We start from the raw sequence: 26142 nt of genomic DNA, 5'->3' as shown, positions 1-26142 counted from the left end.
GTTTATATGGGTGCTAGGCTTTGAAACCAGGTTCTCATGTTCCCAAAGCAGCATGTTACTGACTGAGCTACACTCTTATCCTTATCAAGTAGGCCATTCTGGTTTGGAGTTCCTCAGACAGTGGGGGTCAGGTGATTCTGGAACTGAAGCTCTGTAAAGGCTCGTTCCTTCATGCATCTGGAGCTTGGGCAGCTACTCCTTGGGCCTCTCCCTCAAGGTGCCTTTTCCACATGGGTATTCTAAAAGTCAGCAGAGACCCAGGGATGGGGCTCATTGGCCTTCCTCAGATTCTGGGAAAATTCTTGAACCAATCATAGTGGACAGCATCATCCATGGTATGGGACTCATCATCTCTCAGATCAGATTTTTGTTGTGGTCTATGAGGCTAGGGAACTCTGGAACAAGCTGAGAAATGTCCTGGTTCCCTAGTGTGGAGAACACTGAAACACTGAGGTATGGTGGAGATGGCATCAGGGATCAAGGACCAGTCCTGCACCTACAGCTTAGCCTGGCAACTCCCTCCTGACTATTCACCTTCCAGAACATTCTGTAGACCCATATCCCACTAGGTTCTATACTGGGGAGCCTCAGTTTCTTCTCAAAGCCATCCATACTCCTGTTGTCTTGGCTGTTCTTATAAGAAAAAGAGGCTCTGAGATGGACACACCCATTTGGATGATGGGTGGGTCATGAGCACTCACCTCTGCTTCCACTGAGGTTTTGGTGACCCCCTTTCCCAATGGCATGGCTTCAATGAAGGGTGGGGCATAGACCCTCCATGGTTCTTATTTCGCAGTCTGGCCTGGTCACTGAGAAATTACTCAAAGGGTGTCATTTAGAACCCAAACTCATTAGGGCTATACCCCAGCTTCAATTCCATTGCCTCCGTCCCCTCCACTGTATCTTACCCTATTTCTTCCTCTTTTCCTTCCTCACTTTCTCTCCCTTTGCAGTTTTTGACATCTCAGAGAGTGCCGTGCTGGAGAATGGCCTCGCCCTTCCAGGGTTCAGGGCAAGCGCGGCTCACATCTGTTCCCAGGTGCAGGGTGGTATTAGCGCTAACACCTGCTCTCTGATATTTGCTCGGACACTGGGGCGGGCCACAGAGGTGGTGGGAGCTTGGGTCTCCTGTGTTTACTCAGCCTTTGAGGGCAGCTGCACACCTCTGGCACCCCTGGTTTTTGAATGATCACAGTTGAAGCCCACGGGCTGCCTCGGTAGCCCACTCATCTAAGGCAAACTGTCTGTTACTCGATGTGAAGGACTCAGGTGGGGGTCTAGGGAGCTATGGAGAAGCTAACTCATTGAAAGCCAGATAATCCCCAAACCTCATTTCCCCATTGCAAATGACTGCCTCCAGTCCTGCCCCTTCACCACACCAGCCAAGAAGCCAGTGGACCGCTTTGCCGGGCTCCTTTTATCTTCCTGGCCCGAGGGGGGCATGGGCTAATGATCAGTGAAATCAGAAAAGGCCAAGAGGCCCAGCTAATCCACAAATTGGATCATCCTTCCCTGAATAATCAAGAGAGTGGCTGGCACAAGAGTTGGCTCCTCTCTTTGATCATTGGCGCGCTCAGAACACACCTACATTTGCTTCCTGTGGGAATCCTCTAGGGACTTGAGGGCTGCTTCTGTTTGGTCAACTAAAACTCATATATAGGACAAAAAAAAAAAGAAAAAAAGAAAAGAAAAAGAAAAAGAAAAACCAGTGCCCCACCATCCCTGGGGGAGTGTTTTAATTCGACAGGGAGAAGGAAACTGAAAAATCTACCCTGGTTGTATAAACTCCAGATTTGATGGGTCAGTGCTGATTGGAGCTATTGATGACTCTCTGTGATGATGGGGAATTAACTATATGGAAGCTTTATTGTGCCATTTGTAATTTACCTATCTTAATAGTGGTAATTACATTTTGCAATGGTGTTGCCATTAATAATTGAAGTATGAATTACCTTTTGATAGTCCCTGTACAGAGATGGTAATTTTTTTGGTGAAAAGGAAAAAAAAATTATTTGTATTATAAAGTGATTTTTTTTCTTAATAAGGCTTTCTTTGGTGTTCTTTTAAATGCAGGCATATCTGTGGTTTCCAAGTAATTTGATTGACAAAGCTGCACTCACATGCAAGCTCTCATGGTTGGGTTGACACGTGACATGGACTTTTATTACTAATTTGAGTACGTGGGCAGATTTTTTTTGCTTGTTTGTGTGTATGTACATATGTACATGGAGGCCCCAGGTTCACACTGGCTGTCTTCTTTATTCTCTCTCTACTTTATTTTTCAAGGCAGAGTCTCTCACTGAACCTGAACTTTCTGATTTGGTTCCACTAGTTGAAGAGCAAGGCTCAGGAATCCTCCAGTCTCTGCTTCCCTGGCCCCACAATTGCAAATGTACACCACATGCTTGGTGTTTCCCCTGGGTGCTGGGGCCCAAATGCAGGTCCACACAACGGTGCAATGAGCATTCGATCAACTGAGCCATCTCCTCAGCTCTGGTTTTTAATGATCGTTAGGGGAGCACCTATCCATTCTTGATCTTGACACCAAAGCTGCACAAAATAGATGTCCATTCTTAGCTTGGGAAACTTTTGCATCATGGAATTATGGGAGTGGACCTCTTGGGCAAAGGAAAGTGAGTGTGCCACAAAGAGACAGTTGACAGGAAGAGGGACCTGGACCCCAGGACCTCTGATACTGAACTCTGGCTCTGCTACTTGCTATCACAACAGCCACAGTCTTCATCAGAGCCTTTACAACTTATTGAAAGCTAAGCCCTAGATCATGCCTGTGGACTACTGACCTCTCCTCATAGAAGTGGAGGAGCATGGTAACTCTAGCTGCTTCTTCTTGCACCTCCCGGTCAGCTTTATATAATTTTGCTCTAACTGTACATTGCCCTGTGGTCTACAGAGGTGTAAGAGTACACAGAGGGTCAAGGGTTAACTGAAGTGGGAGAGGAACTCCAGTTTGGCAGCTAGGCGCTCTGGGGTGAGACTTTATGGTGGCACAACTGCTTTGGTGTCACTTGTAAGAAACCCCTTATCCATGTTCTTCTGTAAGCAAGCCTAGTAAACTAATTTGTGCCCCAAGTTGGACTTTGGTGGGATGGAGCTGTGTTTGATTGTTGGAGCCTGTAAGGAAGGGCTGGAGTTTCCCTTGCCTTTCCCCAGGGAAAGCATTCCTGAAGCTTTTGTGGGCAATGTCATATCCATTCTCAAGCCTCTGCTTCTATCTCCACTCTGCCTCCCGCCCCAAACCCTCCAGTGTTTTCCCATCTGGTCCCAAATCATGTCCAAAGTCTCCCTCATGGTTCCAGGCCCTCATCCCATGTCTGCTGCTGGCCTCTTTCAGCTCTCACTCACAGGCTCTAACAAGGAAGATCAGCCAAGCTCACTGGTGGCCCAGAACATTGGCACACATCCTTCCCAGTCCCCAGAAACTTCCTCTGAGCTTTTGCCCAGCTCTCACTGTGACCGCATTCAGGCTGGATGTTAGCTTCTCCAAGACTCAAGGAGACTCAACTCCCTTCTCCTCTGGCCCCTCTGCTGGCTTGATTTCCCGCCACACTTCTCATCACCACCACCCCAAGTCGTTTGTTGATTTGTCTGCCGTCTTTGCTGATGAAATTGTGAAGCTGTGCAATTAGGGTCTGTCTCATATTGTCCTTACATCCATCCCCACTGCCTGGGAGTTTATCTGAGTCTCATTCCCGATCATCACAGAATGAAGGACTTGGGAAATGCCAGCTCTAAACTCAACTCGTTTGTGTCCTCAGGATTAGGAACCAGGCAAGGAACAGGTGGAAACTGGTTGATGGTGGTGGTGTTGCTGATGAAACAAGGCCTGATGAAACCCACATCTTTGTAAATATTTGTTGAACATTTTGGACTTAAAGGGCCTCAAGGAACAGTCATTGCAAACTGCATCAATTTTTCTTGTTGAGCACAGCCTCTCAAACTTGTCTCTGCTTTCCTTCTGCCCTCTCTCCTTTCCTCCTGCCCTTCCCTCTCTTTCTTTCTTCCTTCCTTCCTTTCTTTCTTTCTTTCTTTCCTTCCTTCCTTCCTTTCTTCCTTTTCCATGACTCCCTCCCTTCTTTTCTCTTTCTTCTATTTCTCCCTTTCTTTCCTTCCCTCTCCTCTCCTCTCCTCCCCTCCTCTCCCCTCTCCTCTTCTCTCTTCTCCTCTCCTCTCCTCTCCTCTCCTTCCTTCCTTCCTTCCTTCCTTCCTTCCTTCCTTCCTTCCTTCCTTCCTTCCTTCACCAAGACCCTCACACATGCCAGGCAAGTGTTCTACCACTGAGCTACCTCCCCAGCCCTGCTTTTCATTTATTTTGAGATAATATCTAGCTAAATCTCTCAGGCTGGATTTGAACTCTCTCTGTAAACCAGCCAGGCCTTGAACTTGCGTCTGTTCTCTGCATAGCTGTGGTGACAAGTGAGTGTAGCCAGACCTGGCTAGGAGCCACGTTTCTGAAACACCAAGCAAGATTCCTCCTGCCCAAGGGCACAGATGTTGCAGTAGATAAGATAGCCAAGCTCAATGCCATGTAGAAGTGTAGGCTTGCCATCGTTCTCAATTTTCGACTAGAAATGCAGTGTTGCTGTACAAATCACATTTGAAAATGTTTGTTATTATGTTTGGGAGTTTGAGACCACTCGCACGTTTGTAGGTTCACTGGAAGAACCCTCAGGACTCAGTACACTTCTACATTAACAGGGAAACTCAACCATAACAAGATCCTGTGAAGAGTTGTGGGGCTATGTATAGGCTCCTCATATATTTATTCCTTTCCCCAACAGAGCTCATATTTCCTCCAGAAACAAAAGAATGGCGACCCCTTCCTCATGTGTGTGTGTCTGTGTGTGTGTGTGTTTGTGTGTGCATGCATGTGTGCATGTGTGCTGTTTCTGGCCAAGGCTGTCTGCCAGTTTTCCACTGGAGAGGGGCCTCATTCTTGTAGTCCCCATGCTCGGGAACTGGAGACAGGTGCATTCTCAGTGCTCACTGGCAAGTCTAAGTGAGTTAGTGAACCCCAGGTTCCAGGAAGAGACTGTGCCTCAAAATAGCAAGGTGGAAGGCTCCTGAGGCTGCCTGTGGCATCCATATATGTGTGTATGTGCACCCTTTCACACACACGTGCCGCAGCACACATAAAAACTGCCCCCCCACATACACACAAATAAGCTTTTTGTTATGAGACCATTCAAGCACACATAAAAAGAAACCACACTGTGAATCTCTGTGTCCCCATCCCCCTGTTGTGACACACCTATTTGACTCATCAATGTCCTCACCTATTTCCTGTCCACCTAAGGGTATTTAAAGCAAATCTCAGAAATTGCATCTTACATGTAATAATACTTTACCAGGGACCTAAAATGATAAGGACCCATGAGAAGAGTCTCTTGGAGGGGGCTGGGCAGATTCACGGCTTGGTCTATAAAGTGCTTGGTTTACAAGCATGACGATCTGAATTTCATTCCAAGAATGAATTCCATGTTAAAAAAGAAAGGAAGGAAGGAAGGAAGGAAGGAAGGAAGGAAGGAAGGAAGGAAGGAAGGAAAAAAGGAAAGTGAGGGAGGGAGGGAGGAAGGAAGGAAAAAACAAAAGGGAGGGAGGGAGGGAGGGAGGGAGGGAGGGAGGGAGGGAGGAAGGAAGGAAGGAAGGAAGGAAGGAAGGAAGGAAGGAAGGAAGGAAGGAAGGAAGGAAGGAAGGAAGGTGGGCCTGGAGGCATGCACTTGCAGTCTTAGCTCTGGGGAAGCAGAGGCAGGCAGTTCCTGCTGCTCAGTGACCAGCCAGCTAACCTACTTGGTGAGTTCCCATCCAGCCATCCAGCGAGAGATTCTGTCCCCAAAAGCAAAGTGGATAGTGCCTAAGGAACGACACTCGAGGCTGGCCTCTTCCTTCACCTGGGCACACACACAGTGAGTGAACATAGAATGGCTCCATACATAGATAGACAAATGCTAAGAATGCGGCATGAATTGAGGACCATGACTGATCTATTTTTGTGTATTAAGACAAGGGTCAAAGTGTAGGATGTGGGGATCTTGGAATTTGACCTTAATAGCCGTGAGGGAGCCAGTTGCGATTTAAGGCATGGTGTGTTACATTTGCCTCCCATTTGTTTTATTTATGTCACTGTGGTTGCAAAGGGGTAAGATCACGTGGGATCGGAAGAACAAGCCAGAAGGAAGTTAAGCTTTTGTGCTAGCCATAAAGTGAGTGCTCTACACTAGTGCCCGGTGGTAGAGACGGAAGGAAGGCAGGGCAACTAGGTAGAGTTCAAGGCTGATTCAAAGGTAATCAAGCTGGATGAAGGGATAGATTTGGTGGTAGTGGGGTATGTATGTACATAGATGTGTTTGCATGGAGTCCAGAGCTCAACCATGAGATCATTCCCTGTGTGTGTCGATGTAACTTACTTTTTGAGACAGGATCTCCAGTTGATCCCAGAGCTTGCTGATTTGGCTAGGCTGGGTAGCCAATCGGCCCCAGGAACCCACCTCTCTCAGCTTTCCCAGCGCACTGAGATTACAGGAGTGTGCCACCACTCCCGGCTTTTTTTTTCTTGTTTAGATGACCTCAGGTTATTACACTTGCAACAGACTGAGCCATCTCCCCAGCCTGAAGAGATAGGCTTTTAAGGCCTCCATCTGAGTTAAAGGAAGAAGAAGGGAAGCCAGATTAATCTCAATAGCTAACATTTATTGAGCACAGTCAATATGGTTGAGTAGTAGGTTAAAATCCTATTTCATTTTCATGACAAGGTTTTGTTGTGTTATTTCTATTTCAGACACAGGATAATTGTATCTCTGAAAAGCCACTAGTCCAAGACACAAAAACCATTCATGGTTGTGATGGCTTTGAAGTGTGTCAGGTTGGCTAGACTAAGTGGATTTTGCAAACAAACAAACAAATGCAAACCCACCCTTTCTTGTAAGGTTTAGCAAGGTGAATTGGGGATGGAGACTAGTGGTGGGCATTCCGTAGCTTGCACATGGGGACGCTGCTCTTAGGGATCAGTTTGTCATTGTCAGACAGCAGGTGGCCCTGACTCACTTTCCCCTGTCTCATCCCTGAGATTGCTGACTCCAAGGAAGTGGGAGTAGGGTCTCTACCTTTTGTATGGTGTAGTGACATGTGTGCATGTGTGCATGTGTGTGTGCATGTGTGTGTGCATGTGTGTGTGTGTGTGTGTGTGTGTGTGTGTGTGTGTGTGTGTGTGTGTGTGTGATCAGTTGTGGTGGTATTGTGTTGCCAAAAATATTGTACACCCTAATAAACTTATCTGGGGTCAGAGACAGAACAGCAGCAATATTAAACATAAAGGTTAGGCAGTGGTAGCACATGCCTTTAATCCTAGCATTCCAGAGGCTGAAATCCATGTGTTCAAGGATACAGCCAAGCATGGTTTGGCTTTAATCCCAGAAAGTGAGCCTTTAATCCCAGGGAGTGATGGTAGAAAGCAGAAAGGTATATAAGGCGTGAGAACCAGAAACTAGAAGCATTTGGCTGGTTAAGCATTTGGCTAGTTAAGCTTTTAAGTTTTGAACAGCACAGTTCAGCTGAGAGCCATTTGGATATGAGGACACAGAGGCTTTCAGTCTGAGGAAACAAGATCAGCTGAGAAGTTGGCCAGGTGAGGTTCGCTGTGGCTTGTTCTGTCTCTCTGACCTTCCAGTGTTCACCCCAATACCTGGCTCAGGTTTGATTTTATTAATAAGACCATCTAAGATTTCTGCTACAGTCAGTGTCAGGCATCCTTCCTCAGCTGCTGTCCCTTGCTGAACCTCTCTGTTCAGACAATGTCTTTCACTGGACTTGAACTTGCCATGTAGATAGACTGGCTGGTTAGTGGGTTCTAGGGATGTGCCTGTCTCTGCCTCCCCTGAGCTGTAAGTACAAGCATGACTTTTCAAAATGCCTCTCTTGGTTCTGTTCAAAATGTGAGTTCTGGAAGTTGGACTCAGGGTCTCCTGCTTGCAAGGCAAGCACTTTTCACAAGAATGACCCCATCTCCTGACTCCTGCCATGGAGTCTGTAACAGAAACTCCAGCTTCAGCAGGGCACGCACGTCACCAGACTTAGAGGCAGCAAAAATTGACCTGGCTTTAGCCCATCTTCCCAGGCTCCAGCTACTTCCTGTGTGTGAGTCTCAGCTGATTCACGTCTCCATCTTCCTTCCTAAGCTGCCTGTCCAGCAGGCATCAGCTCTGAAGTTAGACTTGAGAGCCGGCCCTCACAACTGAATAAGGCCAGCATCCTATAAAAGCACCTGGATGTATACAAAATTATAAATCTGTATTTCAGTTTGTGAGTCATGTGTATGTACATATACGTACATATCTATCAATCCTACCTACACATGCATGTCTGTGTATGTATGTATGTACATATGTACGTATATAAGTATATGAATGTGTTTACCTACCTACTTGTCTATTCATTCCATTCTATTTATGTATGTGTCTCTGTGTGTAAATATATGTATATGTGTATATATGTATACATACGTATATATGCATGAACGTATACATCCAGATATCTATCCATCTGTCTGTCTAACTATCTGCCTACCTGCCTTCCTATCTGTCCATTGATCCATCTGTATCGCTTAGTGGTTTTGTTCCTGGTATTAGTCCTGATCAATGTGTAACACGTGCTCAGTGGTGCAGTGAGGATCTGACCTCAGGCTGTCTCATCCCAGTATCTCAACATCCTCTGACTCAGCTTACACAGCAGTGGAAAGGGATCTTCTCAGGGAGACTAAAACCACAGTGCTCCCACAGCCTTGGGGTGGGGGAGTTTCAGGTGAATGGACACCCCAGAGGAGCTTTGTGTGCTGTGGATAATGAGGAAAGGGATGTCAATGTGGGTTGTCTAAAAGTCGAAAGAAGCTTTATGGTGGGGAGACTTGATTTAGGGCTTCCAGGCTGGAGGGAGCTGGTTAAAGGCATGAGAAGAGGGTGCGTGTTGTGAGTGGGCAGACAGCATGAGAAAGGCCCCAGCAGGAATAAGCAGGGACCAGGGAGACGAGCCTGAACACTCCAGGAAGGCTGTATTGATTATGTGGCCATTTCTATCTACTCAGGTCCATGAGTTAAACCTCCCCAAGGGTCTGGTAGACTCTGGGTACTGTGTATTGCACCTGGCAGGCACATTTCTAGTGTGATTAAATTCAACCTTTCTCAGACATTTTGTGAGCACCTAGTATACAGCAGGGTGGTATTCAATATCCATGTGAATAAAACATGAACTGTATCCTGGAGAAACTGGCTTTCTGGTTATTGAAATTCTATTTATTTTGGTTAAATTGGATTGAGTAGAAAAGTCGGGCCAATGGCAGGGCTGACCCTGCATGTCTGTTCCATTCCTGGCTAACTGCATGTAAGAACTATGAAACTGCAGTCAATCTGGTACCCATCCATCCCAACATCTGTTCACCAGAAGCTAGTTAGCTCTACCTACCTATGAGCTATGTCCATCTCCACTTGAAAAGAAAATTAAAATTAAAAGGTGGATAGTGAGTGTCTGAGGAATAAATAGCACCTGAGGTGACCCTCTGGCCTCCACACACTCACGCACACACACACAGAAGGTAGAGAGAAAAAGCTACAGAAATGTCAAGTACTGATAAATGTCACTGATCATTATAATAATCAGTTATTACAACTGAGTCTTATGTTCAGTGCTGACTATATGTTGGAAACTTGGGTGCAAAGGAAAAAGAAAAAGAACACACAGCAATCTATTCAGTCTGGAATATCCAAAGAGCAAAGGAAGGCAAGCCTGAAGAGGTGGGCTGGCCCCGGCATCATGTGGAGAGAAGACTTCCTGTTCTGGTGCTGTGTAAACACAGCAGGGAACAGAATGGACAGATTCCTGCATTGGGAGCTGCAAGGGCAGGGAACCGCTCCCCAAATGTTTCTCCTAAGGACCTCCCACTAAGGCAACAGCATACATTAAGTCTAGTTCCAGCTTTTCTGTGGTCAGCTAAGACAATAATCCCAACTGCATTAGTCTCGTGTTTGTTCATGTTCAAGAGAGAGAGAGCCTGAGGGACTCCAAGGCAGAGCCCTAGACAGCTGGCCTTTGACCACTGTCTTTCAAATATATCCTAAGAGCCTTGTACCAAAGAACTTCAGTCTCCACCTCAGAAGGATTCCTTGTCTTGAGATACATCTTCTCGTCTCACGAACTGCTGTGTTTCAGGGGCGTCAGAAATATGACCCCCTACCTTCCATCCTTCTTTTTCAGAGCAAGAGACAGAAGCCTGATGTGAAGATGGTCTTTTGAGGCTGGAGATGCGGCTCAGCAGTCAAAACTACTTGCTGCTATTGCAGAGGATCCAAGTGTGGTTCCCAGAACACGCCAGGTGGCTCTCAACCACCTGTAACTCCAGCTTCAGGGAATTCATTCCAGCACCTACTTGCCTCCATGGGCACCTGTACACGTGTGTACAATGCCCCACCTCAACACTCCTACACATATAACTGAAAAATTAAATAAACCTCAAGAGAAAAGGTCTCTCAGGCTGAGGTTTAGATGAGTGCCTGATCACATGGCTCAGTTGGTAAAATGCTTGGTTTGCAAGCATGAGGACCTCAGTTGGATCCCCAGAACTCATTTTGAAAAGCTAGGCATGGTGGTACAAGTTTGTAAGTCCAGTGATAGGGAGGCAGGGACAGGAATAGCCCTGGGACTCACTGGCCAGCCAACCTAGCCTAATGGAAGAGCCCTCAAATCAGTGAGAGAACCAGTGTGGCAGGCATCTTGGAAATGACACCCAAGCTTTTGACCTCTGGCTTACATGTGCATATATGCATGAGCGCGCACTCAGATGAATATCCCTTTTCTTCAGTCCCAGAAAGTCTTGGGAACTCAAGTAGCATGATCCCTCCAGCTCCAATATTGAGGGCCTTCATGGCCACTACAAGCTGCTAGTTCTTGATGTGTGTGTGTGTGTGTGTGTGTGTGTGTGTGTGTGTGTGTGTGTGTTTGTATGTGTGTGTGTGTGTGTGTGTGTGTGTGTGTGTGTGTGTGTGTAGGGTGTAGGGTCTGGCCCATTAGCCACCCACTTACCAAGTTGTTATCTCCTCATTCTGGTTAGCGTCTCAGCTGAGTACAATGTGTTCAGATCCATGTTAAGACCCTTAGATTTTGCCTCAAGTTTACAACAAACCCTTGAAGATTCAAGGTCAGCACTGGGGATTCAAGATCACCTGGACTCATGAATGGTCAAGGTGAGCACTCTGTCCCTAAGGCCATTTGACAATGCCTGGCTGGATCTCCTGTCTCTCTGGGCTGATGATTTCTCCAGGGAGGGGCTGGAAATGGGGCTTCTTTCCCCTCTTGGGTTACTGCTCCTGTTCTGTAGGCAGTAGATATTTTATGCATAACCACATCAAGAAGTAAATCTCAGAAAGCACTGTCTGCCCACCTTGCCTACCAAGAAGCACACCATAAAGATGGGTGGAAAAGCCTCACCCACTTCCCTGCTTCCCCAACTGCCCTCTATGGTCCAGGCTCTCTGTGCTCCAGACGCTGCTCTCTGTGTCTTCCTCTCCCCTCCAACTGCTTGAGTTTCCTCTGCATTCACAGCCCTGCCACACTCCCCACCTGGCACAGTCTTCTCATTGTACAGCTCTGGTCATGTGGATTCCTGTTCTGGAAACTTCCAAAGCTCTCATCACACTCCGAATAAAGCACAGGCTCCCACCTCAGAAACCAAGCTCACCAAAGGCCCCGAACCTCCTTTCAAAGCCCAGAGAAGGGGCAAATCACAGGCTTGAGCAGCCAGGGAAGGCTTGTGGGATGGTGAAACTTTTAGCTTTAAAACCATCGACTTCATATGACTTGAAATCATGTGGGGGAGGGTCTCAGTGAGGGATTTTCTAGGTCAGGTTGGCCTCTGGGCATGTCTGTAGAATTGTCTTGCTCACACCGAATGATATGAGAAGACCCAATCCGCTGTGGGTGGTACCTTCTGATAGTGATCTGATAAAAGGATCTGGAAGAAGAGAAACTTCACTGCCTCTAATGTGGCTCTCCAAGAGGTCTCCAGTGCCAGCGTGGGACTGCTGAGATATCTAGGCCCATGGACTGATCATCTACACAGTGCTCAGCCTCTCTGGTGTGAGCAGCCATTGTTGGACTACCTGGACCTTATCACGTAAGTCAACTCAATGATCCTCGTTAAGTATGGACTTATTCTATTGGTTCTGTTCCCCTAGAGAACTCTCAGTAAAACAGAGGGGAAGACATGTCTGTTGCTCTTGAAGAAAGCTAGCCTGTATCATCTCTCGGGTAGCCCTCCTTGATTCCCGGTGTGTGTGTTTCTTCTAGGTTGACCATCTCCACTGTATCTACATTCTGTATGTGTGTTTCTTCTAGACTGAAGATCTCTGCTGACCAATGTCACCTTCTGGATTCTTGAAAAGACTCCATTCCTTTGGTTCCTAGTGTTTCCTCCATTCTGTACTTGGATTTTGTCATGACTATTTCACATTAGAAGCTTGCTATCACCACTCATGTTTTCCTCAGAGTGGAGCTTTTCAAGATCATCCTAACAGTGTCTGATTGAATAGGTTTCTCTTTATAGTTTCCAGAAGAAGACAGGATGGACTTTAATGGAGGATGGAGCCATGGCCTGCTGAGCCTGGAGAATATGTGCCAGAGAGCTCAGAAACTGGGTGTTGAAAGCTGAAGTCAAGGATGGCCATGCTGTGATCCAATGCCCTTGGTCACATGCTCTGGCCTCAGTCTAAGCTCAGATTCTCAGCATCTATTTTTCATGTGTATGCCTTTGGTCACAAAGTCCGTATCTATTAGTGAATGGGGAGGAATAGGGTGGGGGGTAAATGGGGGGGGCACAGGGGAGTAAGGAAGCCTCCAGGCCAGGGCACCAGGGCTCCAGGGCCATTTGTCATTTTCTGTTGAGTTACAGCATAGAAAGCCCCCTAGGTCACCTCTTGGTACAAAAAGTTGGCATTGGATTAAAGAATGTGTGTGTGTGTTTGGGGGGGCAGTGTTGAAGATGTGAGTCAGTGGGTGAAGCGTTTGCCATGTAGGCATGAGGACCTGAGTTCAGTGCCCAGAACCCACGTGAAAAAGTTGGGGGTAGTGGCTCATATCTGTAATCCCAGCACTTGGGAGGCAGAGACAGGAGGACCCCTGGGACTTGCTAAGCATCCAGCCTAGTCTAATTTACAAGCTCTAAGTCCTAGTGAGAGACCTGTTTCAAAAACCAACATGGCCGGGCAGTTGTGGCACAGGCCTTTAATCCCAGGACTCAGGAGGCAGAGGCAGGTGGATCTCTGTGAGTTCGAGGCCAGCCTGGGCTACAGAGCGAGTTCCAGGAAAGGTGCAAAGCAACACAGAGGAACCCTGTCTCAAAAAACAAAAACAAAACAAAACATGGCTCAAACACCAACATGGAGATTTCCTAAGGAAAAACATCTGAGGTTGACCTCTGACTTGGAAATACGTTGACATACCTACCTGCACATACATGGGCATTGGCACCCACACATACACCCAAACACCTACATGCCCCCCACACCCACATATCCACACACCCACACACTCAAATATCCACATATCCACATACCCACACACCTACATACTCACACCACCATATCCATACATCCATACACACACATACTCATACATACATACTCACATGCCCACATATCCACACACCCACACACTCACATGCAGAAAAAAAGTTTTCCATCTCAGAATTACATAAAACAATGAAGGAGCTGAAAACACCCATCTTTACCTGCTCATCCCTGAATTTGAAAAGGGACTGCTGCCATGGTCCCCTGACAGAGCCCAGCCCTCTCAATTCCTTGACCCAAACTGAAAATACCATCTCAGTGATGGAGCAAGAATTATGGCATTTTTGGGCAAAACCAGCAAGAGCATCAATGTGGACGGCCATGTTTTACAGCCTCGGTGATTTCACATGCAGGCCCATCTCCACCTGCTGGGTATTTGGAACTGTGACTAGGCTGTAAAAGGCCTCACCACAACCTAGTTCAGGCTATTTTCCCCCAAAAGGGCAAACTGGAAGACATGCATTTTGAAGGGCATGGAGAGCCTCTGAAATCCGTCAACAGCTCTCCTCAGCGCTTCATTTTAACGAGCTGAGTGACAGTGGCGGACGAAGAAATAACAGCCCCATCTCTGTATTTTGTAATGAATAATAAAGTATTTTAACCTCTTTAGGGACTTAACACCACGTTAATCCTTTAATCCCTGGAAAAACCAATTTTGTTGACATGAAAAGGGGATATTTAACTTCATCCAATTAATTTTCTACCTTGGAGATGCCATGATTATGAAGATTAGATTGAATAGATTCATTAGCGCTACCGCCGTGTGCATCAAATAGTGACTCGGACTCCAAAAACCAGCCTCCAAAGAAGAAATTCCCTGTCACCATTTGTTTACGTTCACTCAGTGTTTCTGCAGAGGCCTGGCCTGGAGTCCTAGCACTGCACCTAGACGCCTCCATCGGCACAGCCGGGTCTCCAGCCAGCTGCTCAAACGTGGCTCACAGACATCCTTTCAGTACCAGCTCACGGCATCTCTCTGAGTCCCACATAAGAAACCACACTTGTAAGGAGCCTGCGCCGCATGCTGCTGAAGCATTCCCAACAGGAACCTGCACTGCATGCTGCTGAAACATTCCCAACAGGAACCTGCACTGCATGCCGCTGAAACATTCCCAAGAGCAGAACATTAGCTAAGTGTGACGTCAATTTTAAATTACGGAGCAGGGGAAGCACACAGCTCAAAACCTGCTCAGAACAATGGCGTGGAATTGGAGATGGGAGATAAAGGTTCGGAGATTTAATTATTTTTGCTTCTGGACTTCAGCACACACACACACACACACACACACACACACACACACACACACACACACACACGGGAAGGTTTTAATTCTACACCCTAGACAGATCTGAGTTTACAGGGATGAAGGTGAGGAGATGAGAAGCCGCGGAGGTAACAGTGGTGTCACATACGTTTAGTGCTAGGACAAGAAGGCTCTGGCTCTTCCTACTGAAGATGATCCCTTTGGGAAGGGGCAAAGAAGGACACAGGAAGGAATAAAAGGACAGGGGAAATGCCCGGGTGTTCCTTTATTCCAACAGTCGTGTGTGTGTGTGTGTGTGTGTGTGTGTGTGTGTGTGTGTGTGTGTGTGTGTATTTTTATGTACGAGTGTGTGTACATGTATGTGCACATGTATTTGGAGGTCAGAAGTCAATGTTGGGTGTTGTTCTTCAGGAGTCATCTGGAGTGTTTTTTTCTAATTAGATTTGCTTGTTTAATCTACCTATCATTTATTTACTTATTTGTTTATTTTATGTGTGAGGCATGTGTGTGCCACCGCATGCACATGGAAGCCAGAAGACAATGTGTAGGATTTTTTTTTTTCTCTTTCAACTGTTTGAATCCCAGGAATTGAACTCAGATCATTAGGCTCGGCTGAAAGCAGCTTCACCTGACAGCACATCTTACCCCCGCCGCCCTTCCCCGTGTGTGTAAAACAGGCCTGTCACTGAACCCAGAGTTTCCCAATTTGATTAGGATGGCTGACCAGTGAGCCCCAGGAACCGGCCTGTCTCTGCCTCCCCAGCACCGGGGGTGGGGGGTTTCTAAGCATTTACCACCATACCCATTTTTTTTATATGAGGTTTGAAAATCAAACTCATGTCCGCACGTGTGCTTGCGCACTAAGCACTTAAGTGGCTGAGCTGTCTCCCCGTCCTCCCAGCGGCCATTTCTAAGAGATGAAGAGCTATCATGGACCAGCTGGCAGCCAGAAGTAAGTACGGACGACCTGGCTGCACATTCCTCCTCTGTCTTGCTCAGTGCTTGGCATGCCGACAGTGCCTTCTGGCACTTTCTGTTGAGGAATGGTGGGGTGGAACAGCCAAGACATGACACAGCTGATTTCACAGGGCTCGGGCCGTAGCTTACTGCTAGGGAGAGCCCTTGCCTCATACGCATGATGCTGCACGTTCCGTCGTCAGTGACTGCCCAACCTAATAAAGAAAGCCCAGATGCGTTCATGAGGCCCATGACACAGAGCGAGGGCAGGAGGCCGGGAGAGCTTTGTCTCCTGGCTGGGCCACCCTGCGTGGACTCTGAGGTTCTGTCTCCTGCCTCTGTAGCCTCAGGTGGAGGTTTGGACTCTTTCAGCTGGGAGAATGGTGTCAACCTGTAAGAGCTCTTCTGGAGTTTCTGTCCTCAATGCTGTGGAGCCCTGGGCTCAGGAGCCTACAAAGGGCAATTTCCCTGGGAGAGAATTGATACATGGCTTGACAATTTAACGTGTGGCCATTTCTTAATATTAGCATATAGAGTATTAATATTTTCATTATGGGATTTTTAAACAGTTTGTTTTTGTTGGTCTTCCTCCCTCTCTCCTCCCTATCTCTTGGCCACTCCTTGTACCCTTCCACACCCAGTGACTTCTTTTAGTGTGTGTGTGTGTGTGTGTGTGTGTGTGTGTGTGTATGAATGCATGCAGGTCAGAGGACACCCTCAGTATCATTCTTCAAGCGCTTTTCACCTTGTTTTTTTTTTTTGAGATAGGGTCTCTCACTGGCCCAGAACTTGCCAATTCGGCTATGTAAAACGAGTGAGCCCCAGGGATTCACCTGCCTCTGCTTACCCAGTGCTGAGATGACAAGTGTGTGGCGCCCTCTTGCCAGGCATTTTAATTTTTAAAATGGGATTTATCCTATATCATGTCCTTATACTTGCAAGGCGACCTCTTCACAACTGAGCTATGCCCTGGCACCCACAACCCTTAACCCATTTTCATATCACGTTCTACCTCGCTCCAATCCTCGAAACATCTGTTTCCTCCCCAGTGTGGCCTCATTTCTGGTTATGTGAGGCATACCCTCACTTGCATTCATGGAAGTCAAAGGAATGGCTGATTTGAGAGTCAGGATTCTGCTTTCTGGTCCTTTCTAAAATCTCTTTCCCAGAATAAGATCCACATGAAACATGCAGTGTTTGTTTTTTTGAGTCTGAGGTACCTCACATAATATTTTAATTATCTATTTTCCTGAAATGTTCATAATTTCATCTTACTTCGAGGCTGAATATGATTCCACTGCTTACAGACACAGTTCATTATCCGTGCATCTGCTGATGGACATCTAGGCTGGTTCCACTTCCCAACTACTGTGGCTAATGCAGTGATAAACACGGATGTGTCAATATCTCTGCAGGAGGACATAGAGTTCCTTGGAAATAATAGAAGCTAATGGATTATTGAGGTCACCTATTTTTTACTCTCAATTTTGCACTTGAAAGGTGAGGGATTTGCTTACCTCACATTAACTAATCTGGACAACTGATTTCAGAAAGGACTAGAACTTAGCACCCCAACTCTCAAGCCAGAGCCATGACCACCTGAGGTTGTCTGGCTCAGGAGGAATTTCTCATCTCACCTGTTTTCAGGGGCCTGCAATGCAGACCCATCCCAGCTGATTTTCTATCCTTCAAAGGCTGGGCTGTGGTGGCTTAAATAAAGTTCCACAGAATGCACTTCACAGAGATCTGTAGTAGGTAGCCATTCCAACCTTGATCTGGAAGTTCCAAGCCCCATTGAGGCTTCAGTAACTGTCACACCTACAAGGTGGGGCCAAGAGAGGACCCTGAAGCCCCGAGATCCGGATGCGCTGTCTCTTTTAGTTCCTGGACCCCGGATGCTGGAGGTAGACCAAGCAGGGTTCTCCAGAGAACACTGCTGGACTGCGCTGTGTCTTCCCCAGACCCTGCAACCTACCTATCCCTTCATTTGTAAGTTACGCCACTAAATAACCTCCCCCCCCCCTTTTAACTACGTGCAGTGGCCTTAATAATTTCACCAATAGAGATCCCATTGTTCACTGTCCACTGTGGAGCATCAACTAAGACTGGTACCTGTAGACTCTAAAATCTGTTTGCCCCTCATCACTAAGTGAAGTCTTTGCTGTATCCCTTTCATCAAACTTTGTCTCATGTTCTCTGACAGCTAAGCCATGTAATCATGAAGGGCTAGCCTTATTTTTTTAAGAAGGCAATTAGCTCTGGCTCTTCACCAGGGACCAGTTCCTAGGCCTTGGGAGATGACTAAACAGTAATTATAATAAAAGTGGTTAGATTTCTGCCCTCTACCCATCCTCTCCTAACTTGTACCAGTGATGGAGAAGTTGAAGCTCTAAAGGGATGAGGGTCACTGATTGTCGGTATAGCAGTGTGGGGTACAGGGCTATCAATGAGCTTAGTGGCTTGTGAAGATGTTTGGTCTTAGAAGGACTACACCAATCAAGCAGGAGGAAAGCCGTGGCTTGGGACATCTTTCAGGCCTTGGTTTTCTTGGTCATGAATTGTGATGGTTAATTTTGATTGTTACTTTGACTGAGTCTGAAATCAATGAAGAGGCACACTTCTGAGAGGACTCTTGAGGCCATTTCCAGGAAGGATGAATTGGCATGAAATCTTCCCCCACCCCCACCCCAGAGTGAGAAAACTTGCAAGTGCCTGCTCAAATATAAAGAAGTCCAAGGAAAAAAACAATGTTGCTTGCCTGATGCTACATCTGCTGATAAAATTATGGTTTTTGGTTTTTAGAGACAGGGTTTCTCTGTGTAACAATCCTGACTGTCCTGGATCTCGCTTGGGAGACCAGGCTGGCCTTGAACTCACAGAGATCTGCCTGACTCTGCCTCCCGAGTGCTGGGATTAAAGACGTGCGCCACCACTGCCCGGCTTGCAGATAAAATTTATCCAGCTCATTGTTGCTGCTGCTGCAGCTGCTCATGTTACTGTCTTCTTCAGCCTTCCAACATGAACTGAAGACCAGCAACTCGCTAAGAACCCTTCAGATCCTCAGCATCAAATTAGGACTACTGAGGCATCCATCTCTGTGGACTGAGCAGTTACCGAGTGTTCAGCCTATCTAGAGTGCAGATGGCCAATGTGGGACTGACTACCCAGCCCCTATCATGCAAGGCAATCTAATTAATTCCCTTTGTAATTCGTCAATTCACTCTATTGGTTCTGGTCCTTTAGAGGAGCCTGACTAATACGTGACCCAATATTAGATAAGAGCTTTGGAGGAGCCCTTACATCCCACTTGCAGAGCAAATCTCTCCCCAGTAGTCCCTCACACTGCAGACTCTCAGCCTGCATCCCTGCTCCCTGTCAATAATCCATCAATGAAGGCCTGCTAAAAATGTGCATCAACACAGCACATTAGACAGACAGGGTCCCCTTGCTCAGTGTGCTCCTCAAGTCAATGGCTGTAGGATTATCAACCCTGCCATTGATGTTTGTTTCATTCTTCCCTCTCTGGTCCCCAGTGAGAGAAGCAGAGAGCTCCATTCAAACCAAAGGCTCACAAAACAAAAGCTGCATCTCAGCACCAGGGGCCGCACAGCCATCCAGATCAAGAGAACACAGAGGATGCTGCGGCCTCCTGCTCCCTCCTCACTGTCTGCTCCCTTTGTGCTGGAATTGTCATCTGTGGAGAGTTTAGCTCAGGAAAAGAGCGTCAAAAGCCTCTGATACTTTAAATTTAGTGTGTACAGGGCGCAGGGGAAGCTGCTGTCGGGAAGGTCATGGTTTTCAAGGATTAGGGCCAGGCCGTTGACAAACATTCTGAATTCCCTCCCTCTAGGTGGGAGACATAAGACTGTAGATGAGGACCAAGGGTTTACTATGAAGGCCTGGGGAGATGGCTCAGTTGGTAAAGAGCTTGCCTCATAAGCATGAAGGTCTGAGTTCAATCCCCAGGACTATGTAAAAAGTCAAGGCTGATGGCACACTCTTATTATCCCAGCACCCAAGAGGGAGAGCCAGGAAGATCCTTGGGGCTTGCTCTCAGTCAACCTAACTGACTCATAAGCTCCAGGTCACAGTGAGAAACCCTGTCTCAAAAAATAAGGTGGACAGTTCCTAAGAAATAACTCCCAGTGTTGACCTCTAGCCTCCATGGGCACTTGTACACACCTGTAGATGCACACAGAGTATGTGAATGCATGTGCGCACACATACACAGTGTTTGCACAAATCTGAACTTTTGAGGAAATCACAGAACTCAACAGGGAATGGAAACTTGAAGGGAAAATGCACTTGTGCATGAATGCGTATATGTATTGTGTGTGTGTATGTGTGAGTGTGTGTGTGTGTGTGTGTGTGTGTGTGTGTGCGTGCATAATACAGATGGGGTTCTAATTTAGACAGTCTAGATCTATAGCCTGCCACCACAACAGTAGCTATACTAAGAATAAATAGCTCTGTGGGTGTGTCTCTCTGTGTGTATATTAGACACACATACAGACAGAGAGAGAGAGAGAGAGAGAGAGAGAGAGAGAGAGAGAGAGAGAGAGAGAGAGAGAGAGAGGTTTCCTGGTATCTCTTTAAAAACATTTGTCCAAACTTAGCAAGGGGCCTCAGACCAGAGTCAGAGGGACATATCATATCCAACTGGCTTTGAACATATAGGTAGATAACCTTTGACCCAATGCAACACCTATGACTACCCAATGACTGTACATTGTTTCATAAGCAATGTGCTTGTCATTGAACACACCTCAGCAGAGATTTAAAAAGCTGTGGCCATTATCTAAACCTCAGCTTCTTAAGCTGTGAGTTGTCATCCCATATGGGGTCATGTGACTGAACGTAGGGACCATGAACAATCTGGAAACAGTAAAATGTTTCTGAATGCACAATAAACAAAGACTAATTTGAAATCAAACCTGTAGTACGGATCCATGGTGTGTCTGGCAGTGCTCACCCATGTTGCATCTTACTTCTCTGCAGCTGCAGTTCTGAACACATTGTGCATGTGCACATTTTGCACTGTGCATGCTGCCACTTTGTGCAACACCAACAATGCAGTCTGCAACACTTCAGCTCAGATCTGAGACTATTCTATTATGAATTTCAGTATTTTTACTGTACTTAGAAAGTTTTCCGCTTCTATAAAACATGGTCTTTTGGGACTGGAGAGATGGCTCGGCTGTTAAGAGTATGAGCTATATTTACAGAGGACTATAGTTTAGTTTTCTGTACTCACATTGCATGGCTTACAACCACCTGAAACTTGAGTGCTAGTGGATTCTATGCCTTCTTCTGGCCTCTTTAGACATTGCACCATTGTGCGCGCGCGTGTGTGCGCGCGCGCACACACACACACACACACACACACACACACACACACACACACACACACGTTGTGGCGGCTTGAATAAGAATGGCCCCGATAGGCTTTTGTATTTGCATGTTTGGTCACCAGGGAGTGGCACTACTTGAGAGGGATTGGGGGTGTGGCCTTGTTGGAGGAAGTGTGTCACTGGAGGTGAACTCTGGGGTTTCAAAAGCCCAGGCTAGGCCCAGTGATCCTCTTCCTGCCGCCTACAGATCCAGAGGTAGAACTCTCAGCTCCGTCTCCAGCACCATGTCTGCCTGTGTGCCACCATGCTTCCTGCTATGCTGATAATGGACTAAACCTCTGAAACTATAAGCCAGCCCCAATTAAATGCTTTCACTTACAATAGTTGCCTTGGTCAGGGTGTCTCTTTCCAGTGATAGAACAGTGACTAAGAAATAAATTTTAAAAATAAAATAGTTTTAAAAAAACTTTTAATTACAGAAAACAGAGTTTCCATATTTTCCTACTGTATTTCTCAACATATATCAGATTAGTATATCTTTGGATTATACTGTGCTTGAATATTTAATTTTAAAAATCGCTGCTTGTGTTGCTGACCAGAGTTCCACCAAAAACTGTTCAATGACTTTTGGCTTAAGAGTAGAACAGAAATTCTAATTATTTCTGAAATGGTCCTAAAACACTTCTGCCTATTTATTTTATGTCCTTTATGAAGTAGTGTTCTCAGCATCACCGATTATCAAATCAAAACATTGACCAACCCTGACAAACACTGACAATGCTCTCTAGCCTGAAGTATCAAATATTCATCCTTCTAATTATTTATCTAAAAATATTCAAGCACATCTATCTCATTAGTATGCAAATTTGCCTTTGTCCTTAATAAATGTTAAAACTGTATGCACATCAAAGAACTGTTTTAAAATCAATTTCCTTATGGTGTAATATCAGTAAATGTTTGATTTGCCTGCCTACTTCACATACCTGCACCCAGGTTCACTGAGAAGGTTTTATTCAGGTAAAAAGTGATGAGGGTGAAAAATATGTAAGGACCCATTGCAGACATTTGAGGATTTGTTTCCTTTTTAATTCTTATTTGTGTGTATGTGGTGTACATATAGGTATGCACATTTGTAGGGAGTAGATGTGGTGTGTGTGTGTGTGTGTGTGTGTGTGTGTGTGTGTGTGTATCTATATATGTGTGTGCATGCAGATAGAGGCCCAAGGTTCCTGTCAGGAATCATCCCCATTGCTCTGCCACCTTATTCTTTGAGGCAGAGTCTCTCAATCAAAGTTAGATCTTGTCAATATGGCTAATTTTGCTAGTCAGGTTGCTCTGGGGATCCCCTGCTTCTGCATTCCAGGCTGGAATTGCAGGTGGGGGGGTTACCATACCATGTGGCATTCCTGTGATGACTGGGGATCCTACTCCAGTCCTCACACTTGTTCAGCAAGAATTTTAACTACTGAGAAATCTCCCCAGCAGGATTTTTGTATGTCAGGCATTATAGCGGGCATATAAAACTCACAGGAAATGGTTTTTAATCTAGGATGGCAGGGACAGCATGAAAATCACAAGCTATAGAAATGACAACGTTCCAACTGTCAACCAATCATATTCAATACACAGGATATGGTGAATAATATGTACACACACACACACACACACACACACACACACACACACAGTCTTACTCTTCTATTGTTGTGAAGAGATACCATGACCACGGCAACTCTTATAAGAGAAAACATTTAATTGGGGGCTTGCTTATAGTTTCGGAGGGTAGTTCATCATGGAAGAAGCCTGACAGCAGGTAGGCAGGTAGTCAAGGCCTGGGGCTGAGAGCTTACATCTTGATCTGTAGGCAGCAGGCAGAGAGAGAGAGAGAGAGAGAGAGAGAGAGAGAGAGAGAGAGAGAGAGAGAGAGAGAGAGAGAGAATGGGCCTGGCATTGGCTTTTGAAACTTTAAAGCCCACCCTTAGTGACACACCTCCTCCCCCAAGACCACACTTACTCCAACAGGATCACATCTGTTCTTTCCTAAACAGTCCCACTAACTGGGTACCAAGCATTCAAACATATGAGCCAATTCTCATTCAAACCAAAACACACAGATAGACAGACAGACAGACAGACAGACACACACACACACACACACACACACACACACACACACCTTCACATCATAGTTAGCTTTAGCTGTCAACTTGACACAAACAGTATCACCTGGGAGTAGGGAGTCTCAGCTGAAGGATTGCCTCCATCAGACTGGCCTGTGGTCCTGTTTGTGAGGCATTTTCTTAGGTATTCATTGATGTGGGAGGGCCTAGCCCACTATATTTGATGCCATTCCTAGACAGGTGAGACAAATGTGTGTAAGAAAAGTGTCTGAGTGTGAGCATGGGAGCAAGCCAGTAACTGCCTTCTTCGCTGCCTGGTCTCTACATTTGTGCCAGCATCCGGGTTCCTGCTGTGAGTTCTTTCCCTGGCTTCCCTTGATGAGGGACTATAACATGTGAGATGAAATAAACCCTGCCCTTCCCAAGTTGCTTTTGGAACGAGTGTTTTATGACAGCAGCAGAAACAGACCCAGAACATGCCTTGAGGTGTTTATACATTTTTGTATCATACAAACCTACATACGTGCATATACTTCTTTATGTAATAGTGTGTCAAAATACAGTTGCCTCTGGGAGCCAGGATGAAAAATGAATTATCAGAAAGGATTGCTTTAGAGATCAAAGACCTAGGTTCCAATGTAATTGTCACTAACTTGCTCTGTGATTTTCAGCAAGAATTTCTCCCTCCCCTTTGTTTCTCTACCAAAAAAACATATTTGACAGCAATGGCACATATCAAAATCTGCCATGCTTTTGTTATGCAAGCATTTTTGCAAATGGAAGTTTATGAAAGAAGCCTGACGTGGTCAGTATAAACCTGTAGTAGCAGCACATGTCATGCTGTCACATGATGTGGAGTCTGGGTCTCCTACCACCTCTTTTAATGGCTCCCAAGGACACCCAGTGGAACCCCTAAGATTTCTGAACACAGTGGATACACTGAACAACGGGAGAGGTAAGATTCCCATACACTCTAGCTTTTAGATCTGTGAGTTTACTCGTGTGTGTGTGTGTGTGTGTGTGTGTGTGTGTGTGTGTGTGTGCTTGCACTTTTTACATAGCCATGCAGGCACGTGTACAGGCCAGAATTTGACATTTGGAGGTCTTCCTCAATCAATTGTACAATTTATTTTTTCGTGACAGGTTTTCTCAGTGAACTCACAGCTCACCAACTCTGCTAGAACGGCTCACCAGTGAGCTTCCCGAACCATCTCTGCCCGCAGCGGGAGCATCACAGTCATGTGTACCCCTATGCCTGCCTTTTATGTTGGCACTGGAGATCCAGACTCCTCAGGCCCTCATGTTTACACACCAAGCACTTGACCCCTGAGCCATGTTCCCTCCAATTCTTTTGTCTAGTCTAGGAAGCATGGGGACATGTGTGAACTTCTACAGGTGACAAAAGCCCAGGACCTCCTACAACAGAAAGGAAGAGAGTCGTCCAGGTTGGGTGGGTGGGTCTTGTCTGTCCTATAGAGAGGCAGGAATCCAGGCATTGGAAGATTCCTCTGCTTGGGTGTCATCTCAGCCTCTGCTGCTCAGGAATGGGGTGACCTTCAGTAATGCATGGCTAATCTGTATGGTCAACTTGATTGGTGTTGGAATCACCTAAGGGACAAACCTGTGAGCATGTCTGTCTGGGAATTTCTAAACTGTGTTAGTTGAGGCACACCCTAAAGATGGGCAGCACCATGCTGTGCTAGTTAGGTTTTTTTTGTTTTTTTGTTTTACTGTTGGTGACGGTTTTTTGTTTGTTTGTTTGTTTGTTTGTTTGTTTGTTTGTTTTAAATCAACATGACACAAGCTAGACTCACATGGGAAGAGGGAGGGAAGCTTCATTGAGAAACTTCCTCCGTCATTGCCCTTTGGGCATGTCTGTAGGACATTTTCTTGATTACTGATTGATGTCAGAAGACTTAGCCCACTGTGCAAGTGCCATCCCTGGGCAGATGGTTCTGGATTGAATAAGAAAGCAAGCGGAGCAAGCCAGTAAGCAGTATTCTTCCATGGTCCCTGCTTCAGTTCCTGCCTCCAGGTTCCTGCCTTGAGTTCCTGTTCTGGATTCCTTTGGTGATGAACTCTAACAGGTAAGCCAAATCAACCCTTTGCTCACATGTTGCTTTTGGTCAGTGTTTTATCACAGCAACAGAGAGTCAAGCTAAGACAGAAGTTGGTACCATAGAGTGGGCATTACTGTGATGGACTTGATCATGTTGGTGTGGAGGATGGTGGAAGTGTTTGGAACTTTAGGCTGGAAAAGGCATTGAATGCTCAAAATGTGAGCTGTCTTGGGAACTTGAATGCTGAGAGCAGTGTAGACCATGAAGGCATGACTTGTGAAATTTCAGGGGAAGCAAAGACTCTACCAGGACCATTTAGTGATAATTTGAATTAAGAACCTGCGGGGTAAAACCATTGCATAACTGAGGCAATCACCTGGTGCTGAGAGAAATTAGCTAGAATTAAGAAAATGTCAGTGTAGTTGGAGTGAAATCTCCTGGGAGGGTTTCCTCTGGGTCTGTGGCCAAGAACTGCATCTTAAACTGGCCACTGAACTTGGGCGATGTGTAAATATCTTCCAAGTGGTACTGGTTTTGGTGGCAACAAAACTACAGTATTGAAGGGGTCATGGAGAGCAGCTGAGGCTTGACACTGGGAGAGGCCAGGAGAGGCCACTGGTGAAAGTCCAGCCTCAGTTGCAGTGAAAATCTGAGGCCGAAGAGATCATGGAAAGAGGCTGACACTTGATACCCGATGACAGGACTGGAATCCCTGAGAAGGCGTTAGTGAAGGTGAAGTTAGAGTTGTGGTGGGGACCCCATGT

The sequence above is a fragment of the Peromyscus maniculatus genome, chromosome 11 (genome assembly GCF_049852395.1).
Source record: "Peromyscus maniculatus bairdii isolate BWxNUB_F1_BW_parent chromosome 11, HU_Pman_BW_mat_3.1, whole genome shotgun sequence".
In the NCBI taxonomy this organism is placed as follows: domain Eukaryota; kingdom Metazoa; phylum Chordata; class Mammalia; order Rodentia; family Cricetidae; genus Peromyscus; species Peromyscus maniculatus.
This window is presented reverse-complemented; position numbering follows the sequence as displayed.